At 42.7% G+C, this 26,924-nt stretch overlaps 1 protein-coding gene across 3 annotated transcripts in view; it reads right to left on the bottom strand.

The window, feature by feature from the left end:
* SGCZ (sarcoglycan zeta) overlaps nucleotides 1-26,924 on the bottom strand; it is a 6,780,780-nt gene that overhangs the window by 5,651,610 nt on the left and 1,102,246 nt on the right. The window contains exon 3 of one of the 3 annotated variants that reach the window (XM_069631597.1): nucleotides 24,863-24,900. The exons of the other annotated variants lie outside the window; for them this stretch is intronic. The gene's annotated coding sequence lies outside the window, so the exon portion shown is untranslated. The remainder of the gene's footprint in view (nucleotides 1-24,862; nucleotides 24,901-26,924) is intronic. 3 annotated transcript variants of the gene reach the window in all.

The following is a 26,924-nucleotide window of genomic DNA, read 5'->3' as shown; positions in this document are numbered from 1 at the left end:
CCCGCTTCTACTCTCCACCCTCTGCAAAGCATCCAGAAGAGGGCTGCGCGACTTGAGATGGTATCTCTCCTGCACTGAAATGTCTGAAAAAGCTCCCAGTGGCTGTGAGGAATAAGGTGAAAACCCTCTACATTATGCACAAGGCCTTCTGGGCCATGGGACCTCAATACCTTCAACTCTCACTTTCAATATATCTCTGTGCTCTGGCTCTTCCCTCGCCCGCCTCCAACTCTCTCAGAGTCATTCGCTTCTGCAAGCAACCAGTTGGTGGTAGATTTTTTTTTGTTGGCTGGGGCCTCCCTCTACAACAACCTCCCTGCCTCCCTGAAACTTCAGGAGAAACATTGCTGGTTCTGGAAGCACCACAAAGCCTTTCTCTTTGCATCAGCTTTTTCTCCTTCTCTCCCCGGCTGACTGCCTGGCGTAAACTGATTCTGCACTGGTTACCTGGCGACTCTGTGATGTTGGGCCCATGCCACCCCACCCCCCCCCCGCCAAGCGAACCCCTTGATGTGTGCACTTATCCTTGCACTTGGCACAATTGGCCCGTATTTTTACTTATTGTCATTTGTTCTTCTTCCCATGTACTGCACCTTCCCCTCTCCGCACTCATGCACTTGGGCGAACTAAATCACACATGGCCTAGTAGGGGTGTTATCTCTGTCTCCCCTCATTCAAAAATGATCACTCAGAAACAGCACTGCATGCATGTCACAAACTTCAAACAAGTACATACAGTTCATGCATAAACCCAGGATGCCTGCCCATTACCTTGCACACTTCCACCATAGCTGTCTGCACTTCTTTGTTCAAAGAGACGTTCTGTCATAGTTTTTGCGTACACACCACAACCTCAAACCTTATTGAGCAGTGTCTTGTGCTCCACTGTCCCATTTCCATGGCTCCCATTGTGAAAATGGCTGGATGTGGCACATGTAATTCTGAAACTACAGCATAATCCGCAGAGTGTTCGTGCTAGGAAGGGGGGGGAGTGGGAAACAGGGTAGGTGATTGGGTCTTTAGTGGTCCCTCTGAAAAGGCTTTTTATTTTCTTTATTTTTTTACTGGTGTTTTTTTTTTTCGCGTGCTTGCACACCACCTTTTTTGTTTATTCTCTTTGTGTGACTTTCTGTTTGCTTCCCCTCCTTCAATTTTTACCAAATTATGGGCAACGCTTCGTGCACAGTGTACAAGAAAATGGTATTGCCAATGGAGTTCATAGAAATCCATTTGCATGGAAGCAGTGTATATTTAGGAAATGCATGCTCTCATTGTGGGTGGAGAACATCCCATCAGTGCACGTAAATGCAGGCATGCCTCTATTCATCAGACACCTTCCGAGCTGTGACTGGGGATAAATTATACTGGCATGGTCCCATACTCCTCTTGGAGGAATGGGTCAGAAAACAACCTTGGCAGTGGGAAAAATCGACATCACTGCATTCATCAACTTCTTCAGGTGACGGGTCAAACGTCCACATGACATTTAACCCAAATGTAGACCTCCATAATGCACCATGACAACTTCACCAGTAACGATAGAAGCCACATAGCTGCAAAGGCGAACCATCCCGCCAAAACTGCACACATCGAGACTGGCCCACAAAGCGTCCACTCCTTCCAACCTGAAATTAGCAGCAATGTCTCTTTGCACGGCATACCTGTGCAGATCTTATTAAAATGTATCACCCACAATCAGCACTGTGCATCTTTCCATGTCCACCAAGTCCACTGACCTCATTCCACAGAGACTATTGGGAGAAAGTAGTACTGCCTCTTCCTGTGAACCACGCCTTTGACACCTGATTCCATAATGCCCAGAGTTCCATTCGCATTCCCTCCATGCTGAGAATGGCAGGATGTGGCGTGTGCACTTTCTCCAGCTACAGCAAGTGCTACACCCCAGTAAAGCAGGGACAGTCCATCTCCCCTCCGCACTGTTCTTCTTCCAGCACTCCCTCATTTAAGAATGTGAAATTTTCACACATGCATGCAGCAATCACAGCCAAGAGGTCTGCATCCAACACTATCATTTCTGTACAGCACTCCATATCTAGCGTTGAACACTCCGAGTACACGTTGCGTGTGCTTCCAAAGCACCTTCTGTACAAAGGTGTGGAGAAAAAAAAAAATGTCAGCATCCAAAATCGTCCAGAGTGGCACCCATCATGCCTTTGACCATGCACACAAGAGTCTACTGCTTTCCAACACCCATTGCAACATAATGGAGCCATGCATGAGAACATGTGGCCATAAACCACAATCCACAAACGTAACATTGCTGCAGTGGTTGTGTTGAAGGCATTGGCTTTTGGGTGCATGGCCTATAGACATGCACCCGATAGTCTAGGCCTTGGCCACACCCACCGCAACGTAATTCAGCCATGCATGGCAACATTTACCAAGTACCAAAATCCACACACATACCACAGCCACCGGCACTCCTACACAGCTCTGCACCGTTATACAGATATGCATAGAAAGATTCAACTTCTACCAGAATATACAACTTCACACAGCCTCCAATACCCCTACCCACTTTCAATCACATATGATGGTGTTACCGGCAACCAAACCAACCCACAGTATATGCATGTCAGCTGACTTCTGGTGTTCTATCAAGTCTACAATGTGCTCCACAACCATTCTGTAAAGGTGATGAGTCTCTGAGAGATGCAGTCCAAACTACATTGCTGTGGTGGGTGTGGGCAAGGCCTAGACTATTGGTTGCATGGCCTACGGTATTTGGTCATGCTTCCAATAGTCTAGGCCTTGCCCACACCCACCGCAACATAATGCAGCCATGCATGGCATCATGTGCTCACATATCACACTGCACACACGTACCACCGCTACAGCCACTACTACTCAACCTCCACACCCTAATACAGCTTATGCATGGAAACACAACACAGTCTCCGGCACCCATACCCAATTTCATTCACATAGTACCTCTCCCAGCACTCTATTCAGTACACAAAAGCAATACGTCATACTGCAGTACAGTAGTCACCACTCCGCGCAATGGACACTAGGCAATCCCATGCAATATGCAGTTTAGCCCGTATCCACTTCTACGCACACTTTATTGAAGAATTGCACCCACGTCACACACTGCAGTGTCCATGCACAAAGAAGATGCACTTCAACCCTACCCTCTTCGATACTGTCAGTGTTACAACACTGGACTCAGTGGACTCACTGCACAACTGTTTACTCCAGTGTCTGCAACCATTTAGTAAACACTGTAGGATGTGCTAAGAAGCACTGCACCCATGGAATAAACCATTTATGCAATGCTGATGAACCACACACAGAAGGGAACAATGTGAAACCTAATTCCAACCACAGCACATAGTTGGCACTGCAAGGCCTCCATCCATGCAACACACCAGAGTACACGCTATCTTACAATGTGCATGTGATGTGCAATGCACTCTCCTTCTGCAATTGAGCTCCCACCAGTCACTACGGAAAGTGGTCTCTACACCAGCTATCGTGCCGTAACGAAGCCTGCCTAATGTAGCGCACATGGTAGTCGGCTGTGTAGAGACCCGCGAATTGGCATTGTACGCACGACACTGCACGCACATCAATGTCTTTGTCCACCAATAAATACATATCTCAGATGATTCACTTCTCACTCCCCCACCCTTTCCATCCCTCCTTCCCACCACCACATGGCATAATATATGTTTTGCAATGCACTCCCCGTCTGCTATTCAGGTACCACCAGTCATCACGGTAAGAGGTTGCGGCAAGAGCTATCGTGCCATAACAAAGACTGCCTTCATTCACCATACATGGTAGTCGTCTGTGAAGGGACCGGCGAATTGGTACAGTATGTACGGATACTGCAGGCACACCACTATCTTCGTCCACCTAATGATCACATATCTGTGATGAACCACTTCTCTCTCCGCCACCCTTTCTATCCCCTCTTCCCATCACCACATGTCATACATTATGTTTGTCAGTCCCTTTCGGTGCCTCACTGTCCGCCAATACACCATGGTGGTGTTTCCCAAAAACATTGGCGCTTCCCTCGAGCCAGTCACTGGCCGCATCAAAGTCCACTGACAGAATGGCGTACTTCAAGCCAATGAGACTTCTGTCCACGGAGCGAACAGGGAAATGGGTCCCCGGAGTGGAGCCAGATATCACAAATTTTCTGAGATGTACATTTCAGTTCCTTGCAACAAAAGTACTGGTCGGATTTCGACCGAACACACACAAGCATGCTTTCTGACCCAAGCCCCCGCTCCTGCCGCAAATTTGGTGCAAATCCGTCCAGCCATTCGTCCTGTAGCCGTGAGAAAATTTTTCGCCCATTCAGTCTATAGGAGAAAAAAAAAATGTGCCACCCCCTATAAATTCACCCCCCCACACGAAACCTAACCAAATTTGCTGAAAGAATTCAGAGCGGGCTATATACTTTTTCTGCAGAGTTTGGTGAGGATTCCTCCAGGGGGAGTGAATTTATAAGCCACAGAGAAAGTGGTCTTCCTATGGGTTTAGCAACTTAACCATAACTACACGGCTGCTACCGCGGGCAGTGTAATATATATATATTCAAGGAAAACACTATAGTTGCAGTGACATTAAGGTGACCAATACATTGTAAGAAAACCTTTGAAATTCAAGGGAAAAAACGTTAGTTACAGGAACGTTATGGTGAGAACTTACTGATACAAAACCCCTGAAATTCAGCTAAAGTCACCTTAACATCGCACCCCCTGTTGCACAGCCTATGAGCACAATGATACCATCACTGATGACACCACTGGTGATATCACTAATGACATCATCTATCAATATTGATTGGTTCTCGGAAAAATGAAAGCCACTAATAGGAAATCCCTCACTGAACATTAAGAGTTCTTAGATTCAGACTTTAATAAAAATTCAATAAACAGCAAACTAACTTCCCTTAACCCCAGATAAACGATAACTATGCCGACAAGGGTCTCATACAATCAGTGTCTTCCAAACGCTGGTGTGTTAAATTAACTGTGTGGTTTTAAATACCAACTGCGCAAGGCACATCTAAAATCATGCAGTCCTCCTATTAAAGTACTTCTATGCAAATGCATTAGACATCAGCCCCCAAGTAATGCTATAATGCTCGCCATACAGATAATCACTTCCGGTATCATTTTTCTTCTCATAGAAAAGACACAACATAACCATTGAATTCATCAGGTGGCTGTGTGCATCCCGTGCTCTACTTCCCCACTGAAATAATCACGAATTTGGAAGAACATCTTCACACAAGTGTCTGTCAAAATGCACAGCTAATGCCATTGCGTGGGGAAAGTTAAGGTTGTCTTCTGTCATGCACCATTCTCAAAGCCTTCTGCATGCACACGTTGCACTTTATGCGCATCATAGTTCTTGACATTTTGTCCAGCATGGTATCTGCAGTTCGCAAATATTTCGCTAACACATTAACACGTATGCCTCATAGTTCCCAAAATACAAACTTCTTGAACCTTTATTCTAATGATGTAGGTAGCATCGCTCTTCTCTCCATTGCTCCAGGTTTCGTTTTGTTTTCGTAATATACGAAAGAAGGGCTTCAAAATAACGAAAACACTCAGATTGATAATGCACATTAGCAGGGTGAAATAGTAGGCATTTTAGCTCAACCAAACGTGAGCAAGACCATTGTTTTGCTACAGTGAAGTGCAGTGTCTGTATACACCTGGTATGTGAAGGGTGGACTGGTGGATGGGCTGAACCCCCACCCAATCAAACGATCACATTGGTGGTGGTTTAATTGACCCTCAACACTCTCGTGACCCACCCACGTGCCCCCAGCACACCTTCTCTCTGGAATATTGGTTCTATGTTACAACAACACAAGTTTTTGTTTTGCTTAGAAGTAAACACAGTAATTTTATTTAACGAATGCTTTACCGCACAATAAAGATGACGAGACCCCAAGTACACCCCTCAACTACCCTTCATACCCTTTTACTATATACCTAGCCCCTACCTACCATCTATCTTTTGCAGTAAAATTAATGCGGTACAAGCTTTTGTACAAAATAATTAAACAATTGTACTTTCAACCAAAAAGATGAGTACTGGGATATTTGATTGTCTGAGATATTCAGTGTTGTGTGTGTGTGGCCTCTCGCCATCTGTGTATACTTATAGCTAGACAGTGTAAATAAAAGCATGCTTTGGTTGTCACCGTTCGTCCCTCCACTTTGCAGAATTAACAGAATTAACTTCGTGTTAAGTAAAAAAACAATACGACTAAAAACTCAATCCATCAACCATGTAGCAAAAAAGGGGCTGCATTTCACAAGCACATCGCTGTCGAGGAGCAGTGTTATATATAACACGGAGCCACTCTTGTGCAGTACATGCCATTGCATGGCACCCACCGTTTCGTATATTGAATTATTTGGAATACGTTTCAATGTGGTGCTTATCATAACACGTTTGATTCTGCTGGTTGCATTATTCCACTGAATACATAACTAGATCTACCCTTTCCAAACAATCATCCACCTCACTTAGTTTATGAATAGATGAATGGGAAATGCAACACTTTTTCAATATGGGTTTTACGATTCAGTAACCACCGATGGTTGCAGTGACAATACAAAATCAATTTCTACAAGCACCAGATGTACCGTATTGATAATAGCAAAACAGCACCCGCTTCCATATTCATTTTTGTAATGGGTGACCCAGATATGAAGAAATACAAAAAAAAAGCATTGCCATTTTCTTTTTCTAAAGATTGCAAATGACTCTGCAGTACACAAAAGTGCATATTCACATGACGCAAGTTAGAGACATTCATTTTCCCAACATGGGGGAGGCCGGTTAACGGCTGCATGGGTCCTTCACCTTCAGTGAAGTCCTGTTTACTGGTGAAGCTGGCAGGCAGGCAGGTCTTGCTCTAGCAGCAGTTCAACCTCAATGTGCTTGTTGAACAGGTTTGGATCAGAGCTGGCCTCTGCCTTGGAACACTTGTCTTCACCTCTGGCAGAGGGATTTGGGTAAAACTACTCTCCCAAGAGGTCCAGATTAATTCTTCCTTTAGTCCTGGATGGTGAGAGAAACCTGAGGGTATCCTTTCACCTACTTTGATATTGATATTTTATTTCTATCACCCTTGCACACAAGTGTTTCAGAGCGCGACAAGGCAAAGGAGGGCAACAGGGGAGAACAAAACAGCAATCCTACTAGGCCCAGTGACATTGAGAATGCGCAGGTGCATGGGAGAGGGGGAGGATAAAAGTGCATGGCAGGGGGAGAAGTGGAAAGTGCGAAGCAGAGGAGAAACATATAAATAATAATAAATAAATCAATAATAAATGCAACAAATAGTGGCAGTGCAGCCAGCAATTTGCAAGTGTTAGGTTTAAGGCAGAAGACAGGGTAGGTCTAATAAGTGCAGGAAGATAAAGGGGGGGGGCTGTATGGGTACAGATGCAGACCCCAGTGCAAGGGATAACCCGGGGGCAGTGCGGGATGGTGGCAGGGTGAGCAGGAACCTGGGCCCGGAGGACAGAGGGTTGCCAGGTGCACTGTGCCAAGAGCGAACAGATCAGCAGGGGAGAGGGGGAGCGAAGGCAGAAGAAAAGGGGAAGGTCTTGAGGTGCTTCCAGAACCGGAGATGTTTCTCTTCAAGTTTTAGAGTGGCAGGGAGGCTGTTCCAGAGGGAGGGCCCAGCCAAATACAGAGATCTACCCCCATCTCGTTTCTTTGAAAAACGACTGACCCTGAGGAAGTTAGAGGTAGTGGAGCGAAGAGCTCGAGAGGGGAGGTATTTGTAGAGGTATTTTGGACCCAGGCCCCAGAAAGCCTTGTGGACAATGCACAGGGTTATGACTTTAATCCGTGCATCCACTGGGAGCACCCAACAAAGAGGATGGAGAGACCAGCAGGAAAGAAGCTGGGCAGAGTGTTATGGGCCTGAGTGGAGAGAAAACCTGTGGAGGAGGAGGCGGCCGAGTAGGGTTCTGTTGGGAAATCAGGACACCGGCAAACACCCAGAAGGAACTGTGGAGCTGAGGCCTGGGTGGTCCATAAGAGGGCCACAGTGGTGGGAGCCTCACTGGTAGGTGCCTGCAGCAGGAGCTGCGGAACACAGAAGAAATATGATAACTGCAAGCTACCGGCAGCGTCCATGAAAGGTGAGTGAAGCTGCCAGCAACCCACAGAGAGAGAAGACTGGACTGCGAGCAATGCTCGCAATCCAACAGGAACCTGTATGCGGAGCAGAGGAAGAGAAAGTAGTTGCTTCGGAGGAGACATGAGGGACCAGTGAGTGATCAGAAAGGAACACTCAAACCAGGGCACTTCTCTGGGTTGTTACATGGCAAAAGTGAATGGCGAATGAACAAAAGATGATATGCAAGATACCGTAAACCCAAAGTAAAGGGTTGTGATGGATAATACGAATAAGATGAACTGTGAGCAAAAGGATAAGAGATTTGCACTATTAAATACCAGGCTAATAGAAAGCTTTTGACAAGCCTATGAAAGTTTTGATACACAAATGAACAGATGACAAGTTTTGTGTGAAGGACATGTTCAATAAATTGAAATTCAGTGAAAAGCAAGTATTATTGAAAGAAAAGAATGAACTTCATGAAATACAGTGAAAAATAAGTATTTAATATTGTGTGTGAAAGCAATGTGGGGAAGGAAAGAGCACCACAAAGCGCATTGTATGAAAGACAACATTGTGCAAAGTCAAGTGTCAGGGTAATTTCCCGGGGGTCGGCCGGGCCGTCTGCGGACCTCTGGGGTTGGGGAGGCCCCAACTCCTCCCGCATCCCAAAGGAGTATGAGGCACACACAAGAGCAAAGAGTTACTGCAGGTTATTGCACAAAACAGACAGGGACAGGTTCTCGGATCACAGGTACTCATTCACAGGTACTCAAACGTCTCATTCATTGTGGGCTCAAAGGCCCTTTTTCTAGCTGATGATGCAGCCATTTGCATCACCTGGGAAAACTAGCCCCTAAACCTAACGCTATCTCGGGTTGGCTCCCCGAATGGTAGGGTCAGTATGGACCCATACAGAAAAAAAGGTTATTGGTAGAGAAAGAGTCAGGTGGTACGCTTGGGTTGAAAATTTTTACAAGGGGAAAATTAGTGATTGGCTAAACTATAGTGGTGTCAGTGGTTAGCCCCTCGTGTTCTTATTGGTTCACCCATGTGCCCCCAAGCCTGGGACCATCACTGTTCCCAGCTCGCAGTGTACCTGGTCCTGGCAACAATGTATGACTATGTGCCAGTGACGGACAATGGACAGGTCTGACTATTGGCTGTTCCGTGTCCCTTTCCCATCGCTGTCGGTGTCCAACTTGTCATTTCATTGTTGCAGTCTGTGTCTCAGACGTGAGACCCCAGAGCTTCTCTGGTCCTTGGGGCTTGGCATCATAACAGCTCAGCCTGGTCACGTGTTGTGAGACCATGGCTGGAGCAGCATTATGGGTATTTGATTTGTATTTCGGCTCTGAGGAGCGTTTAGCAGTAGGAGGTGTAACCTTGGCACGGGAAGCGCTGCCTGTAGATTGCAAATTCGTGGCCTTGGCTGTGGAGCTCTCGTCAGGGTTCGTTCTGCATGATCAGCATCTTGCAGCTTCGTCGGAGCTGCTCTGGCCTGGGGACTCTGGTTTGCGGCCTACCTTGGCCTAGCTCCTGGGTGGCGGTATACAGTCCATAATACGGGGTCGCGAGGGGCGACATGGGTTCTTATGCACTGGTACAGGGCTACATCTTTATAGTTTTAGTAGCAAGGAAGCATCTGCAAGCATGTACACTAGCTTTTCTGGTGTCTTGTGTTTCTGCGGTGTGGTAGTTGGCCTATGTGAAAAATAACAATGATGCATATGTGGGTGTGAGTGATCCTCTGCGTCGTAGCACTGACTATGTTCTTCTTGTGGGTTGGTGTTTATCTGATCCATGTGCTCAGTGGCACGTGTGTTCTTGTCCGCTGGCTATGTCGTCATGGCATCTCTAACGATGGCGATGATGTTGGGTGATGTCTAATCGAGTTGGTCCATATGGTTGGTGTCAGCTTCACCCGAGGTCCCAGCCCGAGGTTCAGATGATGCTTAGCTTGCCTGGGTGTGCAGGGCGTGGCCATTGTGGATCTTGACATCCGGGGTGGCAGTGAGCTCGTCGAACACCGCCCGCGGCGGGTGCTTAGGTTGTGATGTCATAAGCCATGGTCTGGACAAGAATCGTGAGAAGGGTCCATCCCATTTTCACTCTTCACAAGAGACTGGCAAAGAGGAAAACACGTTGTGGCAAATACAAATGGTTGGCAAGGAGAAAGCAAAGTGAGTGTGAACCAGAACACAAGTGCAGTTGCAAAAGAACCTGTGGGGGCAAGCAAGCCTAGGATGATTGGTTGCATGACCTGTGATGGAGAGTCCGTGTGGTCTGACATCTGCGCCAAGACCGGGATACCCTATCTGTGAAAGTCAAGGAAACATACAGAGCAAAGCCCAGTGCATTTATTTATTTATTTATTTATTTATTTATTTATTTATTTATTTATTTATTTGTAACGTGTGGGGCAAAGGCCCTAGGGCATAAGAGCGTGGACAGTACACATAGCAAGCAACACAAAAGGGAAATCATCCAGCATTGATATTCATTTAAGAACATCAGGAGAAAATGGTTCAAATTTACCAATAATAGCTAAATTAATAACATTCTGTTGTGAGGACATGATATAGGACATGAAATAAAAACATATGTAAAATTCATGTTTTTACAGAGTCTCAAAAAACACGGAAACATATTCTGGCCTCAACCAATACTATTACAGTCTTTCTTAGCCCTATGACCCCCTTCCTCAACTTGCACCCTACACAAAAGCCTCAAATCCTAAGCTCGGACACAACCAGGACACACTCTACTCCACAACCAGAAAAAGACCTTGTTCATCAGGGCTTCTCTGGTTTCATATCTCTCTGGTTTATTAATAATGACAAGATTCCTATGATCACTAACCAGCTTTCTTCGGTCAGGATCACAGATCTCTGGCATTTTAGAATTTTTTATGTGAATGTCCTTTTCAAAGAGAAAGTCAGCCATTCTATCTCCATCATCCTTAGAATGGGTAAGAGTGTTCTGAGGGGAGGGACCCATAAACATTAAAATTACAGGGGCAGTCATAGTAACAGTCATAGCTGGGCCAGTCACTATAGGTTGCTGTTCATTGTTTTCCAACCCAAGCCTCATATTACATTTCATCAAATCAGTTGGTTCCAATGAATCCGGCATATTGAAAAGTGGCCGTGGTACAATCAAATCATTTTGACAGGCTATATCCATCGTCAGAACCTTCGTCTGACATGCCATATCAGACATGTCTGATGGAGACTGAGGTATGATATCTTCAAAATATTCTACCCATAATTGGAAGTCCATCATAGTATTACATTTGATAAGAACAGAGATACCTTTTTTTTTAATAGAGTGCCAAGTTTTGGAATGAAATTGATCTTGATCAGATCCCTTAACTTCCACACAAGACTGGATAGACATCTCACTAACCGCCATCTCCATGGTCTTCATAGGAGACTGCATCGCGATAAGTCTAACAGATATATGAGCAGGTGTGGAACAATATTCTAGATGTACATTTTCTGGGCTCTATCAGGGGTCATTTCAGCAGTACTGAACACCAAAGCACTGTCACAACAGTACAAATTAGAGAACTTGGAAAAAATGTGGTCCACAGGAGGTTATATCAACAGTCTGCCATGACCTGCCCTGGACATCATGACCATGTATATGTATAAGCAATAACCCCACTATATTAGGTGCCCACAGGGTCTTCAAAATCCCTACAAATAACCCTTAAATGGACCCATACAAACAAAATGCCTAATCATCAAGGCAATATACCATGTTGTGCTGCCAGCCGGCGTACGCAGGATACCTTCGGCATGGTGCTGCATCAAGGGGAACTTCCTCTATCCAAAATACGCCACCACCACTCCCAGGTGACTCTCAGCAGCACTCCTGCACACCAGGGGTACACCAGTGCACTGGTTCCCCACTCCAGCTATCACATCTCCCAGGCTCACAGCGATGCTCCTCTCAACTAAATGAATGGCCCAATAGCCGTAGAACACACTGCCAAGCCACACTGCAATTGAAATGAGCAGCCACTTCTGACAGAATGCCTTGTCGCCAATAGAGATTGCTGAAGTGAAGCAGAACAAAGCAATCAGTATGAACAGTCAAGAAACCAGGAGTGTAACGTTAACCTGCAACTGGTTTTTGAATATTGAGAGACAGAGACTAAATACAAGTTGGCCAGCTGAGCAAGCTGATGTCTTGGGGAAGGGGAACCTGAGACCTTATGAACTTTATTGCTGCCTTGAGGAAGGGAACCTCAAGGCCCCCTTTTTGGAAGTGTGTTTTATTCTTGGGAGGGGTACCCTGAGTTTTTTTGGAACTGTTTTGAATTTGGGGACATGAGCTGGAAAGCAAGCCAGGAGCTGGAAGAAGCTCAGAACTTTATTTTAAACACTATTTATTGTATTGCTGAAATCCCTACACATTGTTTAGATTTAGTTGTGGGAGAAAGTATACATTTTGGACAAAGACAGACTTTTATGTTGTACTTACTGACTCAGACTTCCGCAGTTTCTTTGGCTAGGGACACCCCATCTTAGCATTAGGCAAGTTAGGCCTTCAACCATCCTGACACTTAAATTACTACTTTTGTTTAAACTCTGAATGTGTTGTCTGTGTCTTGCTTCATGATGCCTTCACAAAGACTCATAACTGAATCAGAGAAAGGGTAGGAGTCCCTTCGTACATAGTAAAAATACCACATGGCAAATCAAACCTGCTTTAAGGGGTTCAATCTCTATCCATGGGCCTCATTAGGACCCTGGCGGAGAGGGTTTTACGCCAGCGTAGTGCATGGCGTACCTCTCCGCCATACTACGAGTTCCCGTAGCGCCATGGCGGCCTTTTCCGGCTGGTTTTACCAGGCGGAGAAAACCATGGCGCTACGGGACCTCGTTGTTAATTACGCCACCGTATTTTACGGTGGCGTAATTAACTCCTTCCCCACTCCCATTATACCCTATGGGGCAAAAATGGGAATGGGGAAGGGCAGAATGGGGATTGGGGATTTACCGCCCCGCCAAGGTCGGAATGGGGCGGTAAATCCGCCAACCCCCATGGCGCTATCGGCGGCTTTCCGCCATGCTTCGCGGTGCATTTAGCACCGCGAAGTCCGCCAGGGTCCTAATGAGGCCCCATGTGACAACTGGTTTCTGGCTGGTTGCATCATACCCAGAGTGCTTTTCGCTAAAGAAAGTGTAGGAGACAGGAAGGAAGGAGAGTACAGAGAAAGTCAAGTTGGTGGAATTCTTCCCTAGCTATGCAGACCTCCGCTGGCTACACTATCCTGCCCCCTTCTCTAACACAAAGCGGAAAGGCCCTTTAGTATACAATATGGTGTTTGATTATTCATTGTGTTTGGGATTTTCCCTGTGAGACAGGCATGGTATCATGAGAGAAACGCAGACATAATGATTCAAGTTTATGAAAACCTTTTTTGTAAAGAAGGTTTGGAGACTGCCTAACTTGCCCTACGTCTATAATGGGAGTAGTCTTGATCATCAACAAAAATATAAGTCCAAAGTCAGTCAAAACAAAAGTGTCAGTGTTAAACCTATGCTTGCCCTCACATTCTCTAATATAATAATGTGCATGGGATTGGACTAAATTAAAAGTGTTCTTCAAAGTAAAGGTCAGTGTATTATTGGAACTGTTCCACGCTCGCTTCCCCAAGTCTTGAGCCACTTGGGATTCAGCATGTGTTCCTCGGCTTTCAAAGGCACTGCATAAAGTTCTTTTTTTACAAAGTTCAAACAGTACTGGTCGCACAAGTTCAAAGTTCCTTTCCTTGTTTGATCAATTAAGTGCATACATGAGGAATTTAGCGTATTTTCGCACACAACAAACAATTATATAATTACAAGACACAAAAATCACATAAAAAATTCTAAAATCATATTCCTAAAAATGCAACCATGTCATTCCACAAACGTCTAAAAAATCACCATTTCCATTCGTGACTATAGCAGCATATTTGACAAGTAAACCACACTTTAAAAATATATACATAGAATTTATCTTAAGCCAAACATGAAAAGCAGACACTGTAGTAACATAGCACAATATAAGGTGCTCCAAAACTGATCGGAGCCATAACTGACGAATGTTGCAGAGCCCTTTGCATAGAGGGCACGAGGGGCCACACAATTAATCAGCGCATGGTGCACTGCTACAACCTGAGTAACACAGGGGTGACAAATGTGATCTTATCTGTTTATACCCCCTCCAAGCTCTCATATTAGCTAACACTGGAAGCAGGTCAAACAGTAGGTATAAAATGAAGTGTGTTAATGTTAATAAGCCCTGATGTGTATAAAAAACATATTTTTGCATTTCGATCAACCTATTCAGGGTAGAGACAAAATCAAATATACACAATGTGCGGCCCAAATTGCTAAAAAAATAAGGGTATATCAAGTTTCCCTGAGCAAGATAAATTCATATTCTGACAATGGCTTCCCAACATGGATTACAAATCCCTAACCATATGCTTCTTGTTAAGCAATTGCTATGGGCATGTGTGCTATATAGCAAAGATTCAGTCGAACCCCAATCGCATTGTATATCAACCCAAAATTTGCAGGTGGCCATTTTTCATAAGGTCGTGGGTGACTGGAGACCTAACTTCAGCCTCAAGGTCTTCATCGGCACAGCACTTGGTAAGTCCAATAGTGAGCGAATAATTTTAGCCTCCAGCTTTGGAAGCCAGAGTACTGCCTTATAGGGAAAAACCTCAAGGTCATATAAGAGGCTAGGAATCATAGACGCCTTAAATGCAATTTGGAGGGCTTCAAAAGATTTGACACCATTTTTATGAATAACTTTCCTGATAGCCAACCACTTACCCAATGATTTATCACTATCCTCTAATCCAGAAGAGCAAAAGAAGGGGTGGCCTGAATATGGGTGCTGAGATACTTGTAAGTATGGACTTAATGAAGGTGTTGATGATCTAATGGCCATGTGAATGACCCATCACCATAGATCTTCCTGCCAAAGGTCATGATCTTCATCTTCCTAATGTTAATGTTCATGCCATTGATGTTGGAATAATTTTGCAATGCATTCAGAGAGTGCTGCAGTCCAATTGCCATCCTGCCCATAGTTACTGTATCATCGGCATAAGTTAGGAATACCATTTTAAATTTGCCATATCGAGGTGGAAAATTGGATACAGATTTAAATGCTAAATCTAAGTCTGCCACATAAAGATTAAAAAGCTGGGGTTCCAACACATACATATGCTTTAGCCCCACGCTCGTATAATAATACCCTGATAGTGTTCCCCCTTGGGAGAGCCTTTCTCTGACATTAGTATCTCCATAAAGGAGCTTTATAAAATAAAGCAGGGAGAAGTCGGTGCCCCACGCTTCTAGCTTTTCCCAGAGTCGATAGAAAATCATGCTGTCATGCAGAGCCCCTGCACAGCGGTAAGCATCAGGAATGAGATTCTGTAATATCCAGATAGAGTGGGAGGTGTTAAATCCCTTTCTAAAGCCGGACTGGTGATGACATAATGAAGAATGGCTCTCAAGCCACAAAGTTAGCAACTGCAAAAGTAGACTGGCAAAAAGCTTTGAACTTCAGTCTAACATCACAAGAAGGCGATAACAACCAGGATCCAGGCACAACCCCTGCTTAAAATTGGCCCCACAATCATGCTACGCCAGGAGTGAGGAATGTCACCGTCATCACATATGCGTAGGAAATACTGTTTCAATAATGCAGCCCAAAAAGGTGGGTCCGTCTTAAGAATTGCATTGCAAAGATTGTTTGGGCCAGTAGCTCGGGAGGATTTCATTTTTCCAATCATTTCCTCCAGATCAGACAGTGCCACATGTGACCGGAACAGGGAATTTGTCATAGATGTAACTAACTGGCCACAACTGGCCTCTTGCAAGGACCAGTAGTGGTCTGTGATAAAACTGGCCCAGACCGCATCTGAAAAGCAATTAACTTCCCGGGATTCTGGACCTGCATGATAAAATCTGAGCATGTACCAGAATTTCTTTGTGTCATGAGTTCTGATCCAGGTATTAAACAATTGCCATCTAGCCAACAAATGGCTAGCTTTATGGGCCCCCAGCCAAGCTTTATATTGATTTTTGAATGTTTGTTTGTTCCCTAGAGTTTCCGGGACCATTAATTATACTTTGCTCAGAGCGTCGCAATGCGGCCCTGACTTCTTTCTTTTTGCAAGCAATAACCGCGCAATATAGGGCACCTGGCTTGGCTATTATAGTTCAGCTAGTCCCCATCTAGGGTCCTGGGGTCAGAAGACCTTCACCAGTTGCCCCAAGTCCCAGTGGCAAGATGTCAGGACAGCACAACCAAATAGCGCGTCCCTTTATAGCACCATATTAAAGCTTCTCATATTGGTGATTGAACAAAGTAGCCTGTTTCCCTGCAGATTCACCCGAGGACTGTCCCCCATGTAATCTAACACATTGAGGACATAAATGGGGCATCAAAGTCAATATGACAGCATGAACAAATATAAAATCAATTCTAGTGTGGTGAACCCCATTTGACCAAGTAAACTTTTTCTTGTAATGAAGCCATCAGAGCAATTAAGTCATAGGTTGCCAATAACTCACGCCACTCCGTTGATCGTTTTGCCACTGGCTTACCCATATTTGCCCTTGTTGAGGGCATATACTCAGAAAGGCCATCCACATTGAAATTGCCTGCAAAAATAACCCCCCATTCCTCAACTGTTCCAACCATGAATGAATTATATCAGAGGTTCTTTCCATGACGTTTCTTGTAAATTTGCCCCCCCCTGCAGATCATAGAGGGTTGCCAACAGAGTGCCCCCAGCCTTCGTAGGAAAACAGAGTAAAACTGCTGCTAAGAAGTTATCATCCTCCATAAGACCACCAAAGGGGGTCAAGGAATACTCACACCTGGCCACCTTTAGGGCATCCAGATAGAGGAGGGTGTGAAAGGCGAAAAAGAATGGAGTATCCATCTAAGGCAAAGCTGGAAGTAAGCCATCTTTTCTGTAGACAAAAAAGATGCAAGGACAATAGTTTGTTTAAGCCCAAAGGATTACCAAGGAATGATCGCTGGCCAGGCGTATTCCAGGACAACATAGAGAAATGCTCAGATTGAAATGTACAGATTCAATCCTGATTGTCCAGTGTCTGTGACCAAATGGCAGATGTTCTCTTTTGGTTAAGTTTAAGGCTCCATTGATTATTTGCACCCATTGAACCCATTTTTCTCCTACTGGCCCCGTGGGTCGACTCCCGGCCACAGTTGCCGTGCTCAGGGACTCAACACATGATTGCCAGGCCGAACAGTTCAGGTTTGGCCCCTTAGACACCCAACCCCAACCAGATGGAAGGGAGGGATTGGGGAGATTCTCCAATCCAGTACCCCTTTGACATACTCAGTCGACCGGGTGGCCACACAATTCTTTTCGCATAAACCTGGCACACAATTTTGCCAGTACAATTAAAATGGCTTGATTTTTCCATGTTAGAACTGGAAGGCTCCAGCCATTTGTCCAAAGGTTCATGCACACCTCTTGTCTCCTGGATCCATCAAGAAAGTCATTAATGACAATGTAATTGCCTGTACTCACTTGTTCACCAAGATGATCAGAGAGTTTGTGAGTAGACAATGGGATTAGCTAAGGACACACTCTTGGATGATTGGGGCACAAACACACCTGGGATTCAGCGTTGCCTGTTCTTCTTGGGTAAGTCAGGGGGACCTTTAAGGAGAGATTGTTCTACATTAATTGCATCCATAGCATGCTCTCTGGACTCAGCTGTAACTTTCAGAGAATCACGTTGCAAAATCACAAGATTGGAGACCAAAGCCTGGCTGTTTTCTGTATGGTCAAGATAGATCAGATCATGAAGCAAAGTAATCTCTCCTCTTCCTGGGCATGAGTTGCTCACCAAGGTCAGGGGCTGAATGGTATTCACAGGCAATATTTGATGTCATTTGCTGATCTGTACCAGCGGGCAAAATTACAACCACAATCAGACCCATGGTGTTTTTATTTTCGGAAGGGTCCTCTGCCAGTTTGGTGCAAAGTAGGAATAATGCATCCAATTTTGATACAATTGCATCAAGGTAAAGTTCCAAAGAATCTGGAGCGCCAGCCATAGGGCTCTTAGAGTTGATTTATTGTGCAAATCCAGACTTTCCCCCTCACTTTCAGAGTAATAAGAATATTCAGGTGAAGCCAATTGAAATAATGTACCTCCTTGTTTATACTATGTCTAAAAAATGGACCAGAGTGGGTTTTTGCTTTCTCGCAAATGTAAATGAGCTAAACAATGTATCTGTTAATTTTAGAAGAACAGACAGAGCCCAGAAATAATTGTCCCATTTCACAAGATCACAAGTAGATCTGGTTTCTAATTATCTACTTGGAACATGTGTCTGAGAAACTGCAGTTTTCTCTTTGAGAGATAAGTGCCTACTTGTGAGTTATTGCTTGGTATATTATCAGATTGCTTGACAATCAGGCTGGTAAACATTCCCTTTTCAAATGCATCCTCCAGGAAATTCAGTAATAAAAGGCAAAGTCTGGTACACACATCTGTGAAGACACAGATTGTGGGCGCAGATCATCAACAATTGTATTTATTTATATTATATTCAGGAAGAACCAATGTTCTTTTGATCTCAAAAGAACATACAATATATAAGAAATCAGATTTGATGGGAAGCAGTGAGCTCTTACTATTGGGTGATTTTGAGTGCCATTCTGACCAGGTTGTGGAGGGGAGTAAATGCAAAGGTCACCAGGACCAATACATGGGTGGACTTTCAAAGATTAAGGACAATCAACATTAGCCATTTTTAAACGCAGGTAGGCAGTACTACCAGCTGTGTCAGCAAACCAACTGTCACCTAAGAAGTCAGACATTAAATACATACAGTCACTAGCTTTCTGCTGGAGTCTGAAGAATACCTCTGATATGTAAGTAAAATTAATAAAACAGGTTCTGACCATCAAGACATTCCACTAGCAGGTCAGTTTCTGTGCAGAGTAAAGAAATGGAACCCTTTTAAAACTGTTGCATGAACTATCTAAATGCACACTCAGTTGCCAACAAATGCAATGTCAAAGTATAACACGTATATTTTGTTAAAGATTTGATTAGCAATAGTAAATAACAACATTTTTACATGAGTCTGGCAGAGTTCCTTTTTATTAGGAGAAGTTAGATACGTGTTTTCTTCCGTAAACCGTGTTTTGAACAACGAGGTCACTTTCCTCATTTGCACATTAATAGTGCATTTTTCACTTTGATTGATTTGGTTACATTTTTAAAAAAATATATATATATATATATATTGTGTGTGTTTAAGGGTAGGGGTTTGGGGATGGTGGGTGGTAGGGTGAGATTTTGAGGGTTGGGTTTGATGGTGGTTGAAAGGGGAAACCACATTAAAAAAAAAGGTTTGACCAAATTGACCAAAGGGAAAAATGCACAATGTGAAAACGAGGAAAGAGACATAGTTATTACAAGTACAGGTGTTTAATTCCATAGGTAATGTACATTCCTGAGTTTTTGCAATGTAAACAACTCAACATACAATGGCACGACTTGGAAATATGTGAGTCTCTATTAAAGAATACTCTGTCTAGTGAAGAGGATCATCCCTTTATGCCACAATAGTTTGCAATTTATTAGGAGGTGTAAAATAAGCATGTCAAAGTTAGATTAACCTACTGCGTGACTTCCAATGCACTTAGCCAATATGGTTGATGGAGGCGGGTTTTGGAAAGTATTCCCGAGAGACAGTTAATGAAGGGAAGAGGCAAAGCATTGAATTTATACAATTATTCCATGCCAGAAGACCCCCCTCTCCCCAAGTGTGATGGAGTACTGGATATTATTAGACTAGTTAAGGAACAACTCATGGAAAACATCTAGTCAGATATGGAGTTATAGGACGAAAATAAATGGAGAGAGAGAGAAAAAAAGATGGTGGCACATCAGGAATTTGGAAAAATAAAGCTATATGCCAAGTTACAACAGGACAGAGGAAATATTAGTGCCTAGAAGATGGGTCAAAATCTATAAATGAAGGAGATTACCAGTTCCTGTTTCCAAGCTGATCAAATGGCCGGCTGATTTTCGTCTAAATGAGGAAAAATCCTAACAGCATAAAAACAGTGGGAAGAAACCTAGAAGAGGGATCTCCTCAGACTCATCAGGCCTGCTGTTTCGTTCTCAATTACACCTTTTTAAAAGGTAAGAACACTGGTAACATCCTAGTGTAACTAACGGAGGCACCCCTTTGAAATGTAAATATATACACAGCAGAGGGGAAGGTTACCTCTGAGGGTTAATAATAATAGCTTAATTTGCCAGGTTATTGGGACCAAGCTTGTTTTGCTTATGGTCTTGCTACTTTTTTTAATGGCTTGGCAGGTGAAGAACGATGGTCTGGAGGGTTGTCCAGAGCAATGCCAGAGGTTAAAATTCATTCTAAAACTTCCAGCCATCACCTCTTTTGTTTTGCTATTTGGACAATTCATCCCTTCTCCCCAGAGGGGAGCCACCCCCTTTGAGGCTAGGGAGGTGAGCCAACTAAACAACATCCTTCCTAGAAGTATGGGCAAGAAGGACCTCACTGGTGCGACTTCGTTCTTGGGGGCAAGGCCTCCCTTTCTGATCAGGAACTCCCAGTCCGAAACACCATTTCTGCCTATGGATGTTGGAAAGACTGTGATATATCTCGTTATGATAATAGCTAACAAGGACCCTTCTTTCACCTTTTTTGCCTTCAGGTAACTCTGAACATCATCACAGAAAATGGACACCTTTGTTTTGTTTCTGGTGACATACATCAGGTAGAGACTCATACAGAGGGAGGAAAGTAATCCCTGCACAGAGACCAACCTCTGTAGAGAAGAGGTCCAGGAGGGGCAGAGCCATGCCTGGCAGCAGAACCAGTAGTGGAGTGGAAGAAGAGAGGGCCTCTAGGTGGAGGATGATAGGTGGCATTCTGACCAACTGAAATGCTCTGGTCGGAAAAGAGTGATATGGAAACACAAGCGTCTTTACTCGTGGCATGACCACAGGAGAGCAGTGGTTTGCCTGGCGGCCGGCAACAATGCCAAGATCAGAGGAAAGAAGGGAGCCCCCCCTCCCCTCCAAGCTCCAAACAGCAAGAGCCTTTGCTGGAGAGACAAGCACCAACAGGGAAGCGAACGCTCACAAAGGAAAATCACCAGTGAGGGGTATTTTATTTTATTAATTTATTTGGCACTTGTAAAGCCTATCGAACCCTGAGGCATCTTGGCACTGGTTGTTAACAGTATAGAAAAGTACATACAATACAAGACATCATGCATATTAGATTACAGTTCTAGATTCAGATTCATGCATACAGCTGAATTTGCTATGATAGGGAATTACTTTGGCAAATCTTGTGTGAAGAGCCAAGTTTTCAAGTGTTTACGGAACGACCAAAATGAAGATTCTGATCTTATTGATGATGGCAGAGTGTTCCAAAGTTTGGCAGCTAGCAGTGGGAAGCATCTGCCCCCGGCCTTCTCTAATTTGAATCTTTGGATAGAGAGAACGTGGGGGTAAGATGAACGTGTGTGTCTGTTAGATTGGTGGAGGGTGAATTTCTTGGATCAGTACTTGGGAGCTGAGTTGTACAGACATTTGTATGTCATAGATAGGGTTTTGAATAGTATTCGCTCCTGGACCGGTAACCAGTGGACGTTCCGTCCCATCATTAGGGATGTTCAGCGCTGCTCTTAACGTGTTATTTGGATCACCTGTAGTTTAGTGATGTTGTGGCTGTTAGTGCCAGCACAAAGGGCATGCAGTAGTCTAATCTAGACTACTTTTCTACTAATCTGCTACTAATCTAAGCTATGAACTTTTGTTTCCAAGTTTGGGAAAACCAACAAAGTTACAGAGACCGGATAGGCACAAACAAAGATAACCATGACTGGGAAAGCCAACAAAGGTACGTGAGCAAGAGAATGGACAGGAACAGTCCATAAATAAAACAGAGCAAAAGAAATGCAAATATCGAATAGCCTGAAAGAACTGAACGGGCATACACCTTATGTAAAACAGAGTGAAAGAGACCTATGTGCCTTATGCCAAGGATGGTACGAGGAATTATTAACATCAGAAAGGCATTCATCCTACATAAAACAGATTGAAAGGACTATGAACACTTTACAACAAGGTTGGAAAAGACAACTAGGTTACGGGAACCTGGAGCTCCCGAAACGCACCACATCTATTAAGTGGATTGAGAGCCAGTACGCCTACCAAAGAGTCACAGGAGATTGGGGAGTCCAAGTGACGTGAAGGTTGGGCATAGAGAATTAATGTGTGTTAAAAGTGATCATGGAGCGATTTAAACACTTGCCAAAATTTAAGAACGTAATCTAAGGAGAATCCTTCTTTTCCAAAGGCGTAAGTAAAATAGTACAGAGAATATTTGTCATTTTAATCAACAGTATCTACAAAAAGAGTGAACTGCATCATCATATTAAGAAACTGAAAAAAAGTCATCTAAGAGTTTGGGCCAGACAGAAGCCACAGACAGAGGCTATTGCTCCGGCCTCCTTTTTCTTTGTTGAATTTTCTAAAGTAGTAGGGCCAGCTAGTTAAATAGGATTTGGACTCAGGACTATTTCTTTTGGCCTTTGAGAAGTACCCTTAGTTTTGGTTTAGAAGGTAGGGAACTTCCCCCATAGTGGTAGGGCCAGATAGGCATTTTACTATAATTTTGAATAAACACTCTTGAATAATGACCCACTGTAGTCCAAGTCCTTCTTCTGGTCCTCCACAGCATCTAAATGTGGCCAAGTGCTGCTCATGGATCTGATTTTGCAGATTATCGTTGGCTTTAAAAGAAGATAATTCCTTGGAGGAATCTAGTCAAATGTATATCCATATAGAGTATATTTTCATAGGCGATATTTTTTCTATTTTCAGGCAATGTTTTATTTCTCTCAAAGTAATGAGTAAAAGGGGTTTAACCTTCATTTACTCTTTGCAGTTACACACCACTTTGCAGTTTCTAAAATTGCATTCAGGGGACCAGCAACTTATAAGTGTAAGCATGGGTGGTGCCCTGGATGCAATTACCATTGTATTTACATTTAACCCCATTGTATATACAGAACTTGGGATAGGACTGCATACAATGAGAAGAGGCTAAGAAATCTATTAATTAAATCAGATGTTACTTCACTCTTTCGTGAGTAAATTAAGTGCATTTAAGTGAAACACGTCACTTGTTTTAGGTAGCTTTATAGTTACTAGGGTAGTTTGTCCATAAATCATCAGTCCAACTCAGTAATCATTATCTGCATACCCATCACATTTTGGCATTTCCTGATTATGTGATTTGTATTATCACATAACTACTTTTGTACATGTTCCAACAAGTCATTTAAAGTCAAACATATTAGACACATTATTCCGGGCAGCAATTCATATGTGTTGATAACAAACAATGTATCTATTTGAAAAGTGATGTCTTTTTTTTTCCTATTTAGCTTATCAATTGTAAGTACCAAGATTAAACAGTGCCAAATGAATTGCATAATATGTGTGCTTTTGTTCAAAACCAGATTTAGCCTACATTGCATGAGGAGGCAGGACGCAGCATTTGTTATAAGGACTAGCAGACATGTAATGAGGCCCATTGTCTTTTTTGTGCTGTCATTTTTATTATTTTACATATTTTTCCTCGGTTGGAAATTCCAACATGTCCAACCACGTGAGCAGCAGCAGTGATGATGACGTTATCGTTTGGGTTCCGAACCCTCACCACCGAGGAAGAAGGCAACTGGAGACAATTGGCGCTTCGTTCAAGTAAAAAAACACTGTTCCTGAAAAGAGGCATAGGAGGTACTTTGCACAATCTGCAACAAAACTCTATGCCGTTGTCCTTCCAATGTTCCTTCTCAAAGCATGGGAACATCTGTTATGATTAATCATGTAGGGCGTGTCACTGGGATGATGAGGATGATGAGTATCGAAAAGCACATGAAAATCATAAAAGAACAATGGATGGGTCCCGTTCCTTGCCTCAGCAGACATCAGCACCACCTATTGCACGTGCATCTACCAGTGCAACAACATCACCAACTGGAAATTAAGCCTCGACTTCAGCAGCGGTGTCAACTTCACAGACTCTTCTTTTACCGACTAACTGTCTTTCCATGATGCACCTCATGTGTAAAAAATGGCTCAAATGGGTCAAATGGGTAGTTGAGGGAGATGACACAATTGAGCAATGGCAAAAGAAAATCATTTATTTTTATAAATACAAAAACAAATATATGTTGCTTTTTATTTTTATTCCCTTTGTTATATGTTTTATCCTTCTTTGTTTTGCTCCCCTATTCCACACCCCTCATTCCTTCCCTCAAAACAACTGTTTTAAGGGCCACATTTAAGTTGTAAAGAAAGATAGTATTGAACACATACTGCAACAATGTATTACAATATCTATTGTAATTTACTTTATGCAGTTGCAGTCATCAAAATCCCCCAATTGTTTGTTTGTAGCCGTGGTTACACTGCTAACAGGTAAAAGCACCCCAGCCGTTGCTCGATTTAGCCGTGTAAGTAAATTCTCACAATTCATTGGCTGATGCTGTAGGAGCTGCTACTAAAAATAACATTTATAAAAATGTACAACTTGTCTTTACATATATGGATTATAGATGTATATATCATATTGATCAAATAACTTAACAAATACCTTTATTCATGCTCTCTTCTTTCTTCCTATTAGTAACTCTGAAATACAATGAAATGTAGTTTATATAAAAATAAAAACAAAATAGTTTCTTGTTGTTTTTTTTAAATAATTGTATCAAGTGAATACTGATTTTATTCCCAGTACACAACCATTACCAGTTTGTATCCATTAATTATACTATAGAGGAAAGCAACCTCTCGTTGGAGAGAAAAAAAACCTCTCTTCAGTTATTTAACTCGTTAACAATAATTATATATACATATACAAATCACACACTATCTCATTTTATACAAGTATATGTATATAACATGTCAAATATAAATGTAAATAATGTTATAAAATACACATTGTAAAAAAAATCACCCTTCAAGAAATAACATTTTCAAAAACTAAGAGCTGCTGCAGAGCAGTATAGGACAGAACATGCAATATTATCACTTCAACTATACTAATCAGTTAGGCAACTAAGAACTGGGTTTTGCATCATAATATGTTGTGTGTCCTCTTTTGGACACCTAAACGCCCAAGAAGCTAATGAAAATTTTCTTATGCCTACCATACAAAATAGAAAAACATGCATAATTTAATGACTGGATACATTGGACAACTTTTCTGAAATTGTCTCACTGAATACCAAAGTTATTTATACATTTAACAAACTAAAACTTTCAGTAAGGTATTTCAATTTTTTATTTCATTTAGAATACTTTTACTAAAAAACATTGTGTGCATAATAATTAAACACAGTATACCTACTTTGTTCCCTAAGATTTCTATCAGTAGTTCCATTTTATGTATTTTTCAAAAATTCCACTAAATGGTTTTTGTATTTCAAACCTACAGTTTATTTGTTTCATATGTAAACCGTCATTCAATTTTACACTTCCTCACACTCAAAATAATGTAAATGGAACGATTTATTTAACCTAGTACTTATAGGAAACACTTGTGCATATTAAAATATACAGTGTTTTACACAATAAAACAGAATTAGAAGATTGCAGAATGCAGTTTTCTCTTCTAGTTTATACACTCTTAAGAATATTACCTCTACATTTATTTTGTAACAATCCATCTCCAACTTTATATAAAAAACTCATGACCCTATTCTTCCATTTCAAGTTGTATTTTGCAGGTTTATATTCACAAAGCATTTTACACATATATTTAAAAACTTTGATTGTAACAACATTAAGTAAGCATTCTTTAAATCCTTTGGCAAACTAGCTTGATGTGTGACTATAGAGTTATTACAAACAAGCCAATCTACCTAGGCTGTTGCTCAGTGTCCTTATATTTCACGATACAGGTCTCTCTGGTCTAGGTACAGTTTTTAGACTGCACAGCCCACCCATTACAGATCACACAATCTGAGACCCGGGACTCCTTAGCACACCCACACAGGTGTTAAGGAGATCCTGCCACAATCATAATTCAATAAAAGCCCTTTCAGAGACGGATTATGCCAACAGCCAAGGTTTTAGTCTAAGACAGCTGTGAGCCATTACACAAGCCATAGTTGTTCACTTAGCAAGGAGAGGACTCAAAACCTGCCCATTTAAAAAGACTTTTAAAAAAAATGCAGTATTGCACACTCATATTTGTGCTAATCTGATCCTTCGATTTTAACATGTTATAATTGGCCATTTTACTTAAAAGTCAAAACCTCACGTGTGTCCCATGGGACATACACACTTCGTGCAACAAATGACTTCATATGTAAATTGGAAAGACTAGGTAGTTTCCAAAACACCAAAATGTTCTGAGTGTGACGCATTTCGTCAGACTTCTTTAGCAGTGTGTTTCAAGACATGCATAACCTGTCTGGTTTTCTATTGGTTTATTTTCTTTATCTTATCTTTTCTGACTGTAAATCAGTTTTGTTGTGTGAGTCTACACACAGCTAAAATAAAAAAAGAGTCCCAAATACCAACCAGGTCACTCACCTGATTTTCACCCCTGATGTCACTATACATATACGAATACATTTAAAAAAGATATGAAACACTAACACCCCAAAATATATACGCGCGGGAACTGAACTACTTGTACCCGCGGTTAT

This window comes from Ambystoma mexicanum, chromosome 6q (genome assembly GCF_040938575.1).
Source record: "Ambystoma mexicanum isolate Mex_15411 chromosome 6q, UKY_AmexF1_1, whole genome shotgun sequence".
In the NCBI taxonomy this organism is placed as follows: Eukaryota; Metazoa; Chordata; class Amphibia; order Caudata; family Ambystomatidae; genus Ambystoma; species Ambystoma mexicanum.
Note: the sequence above shows the minus strand (reverse complement) of the source record. Positions and strands in the feature narration are given on the sequence as shown.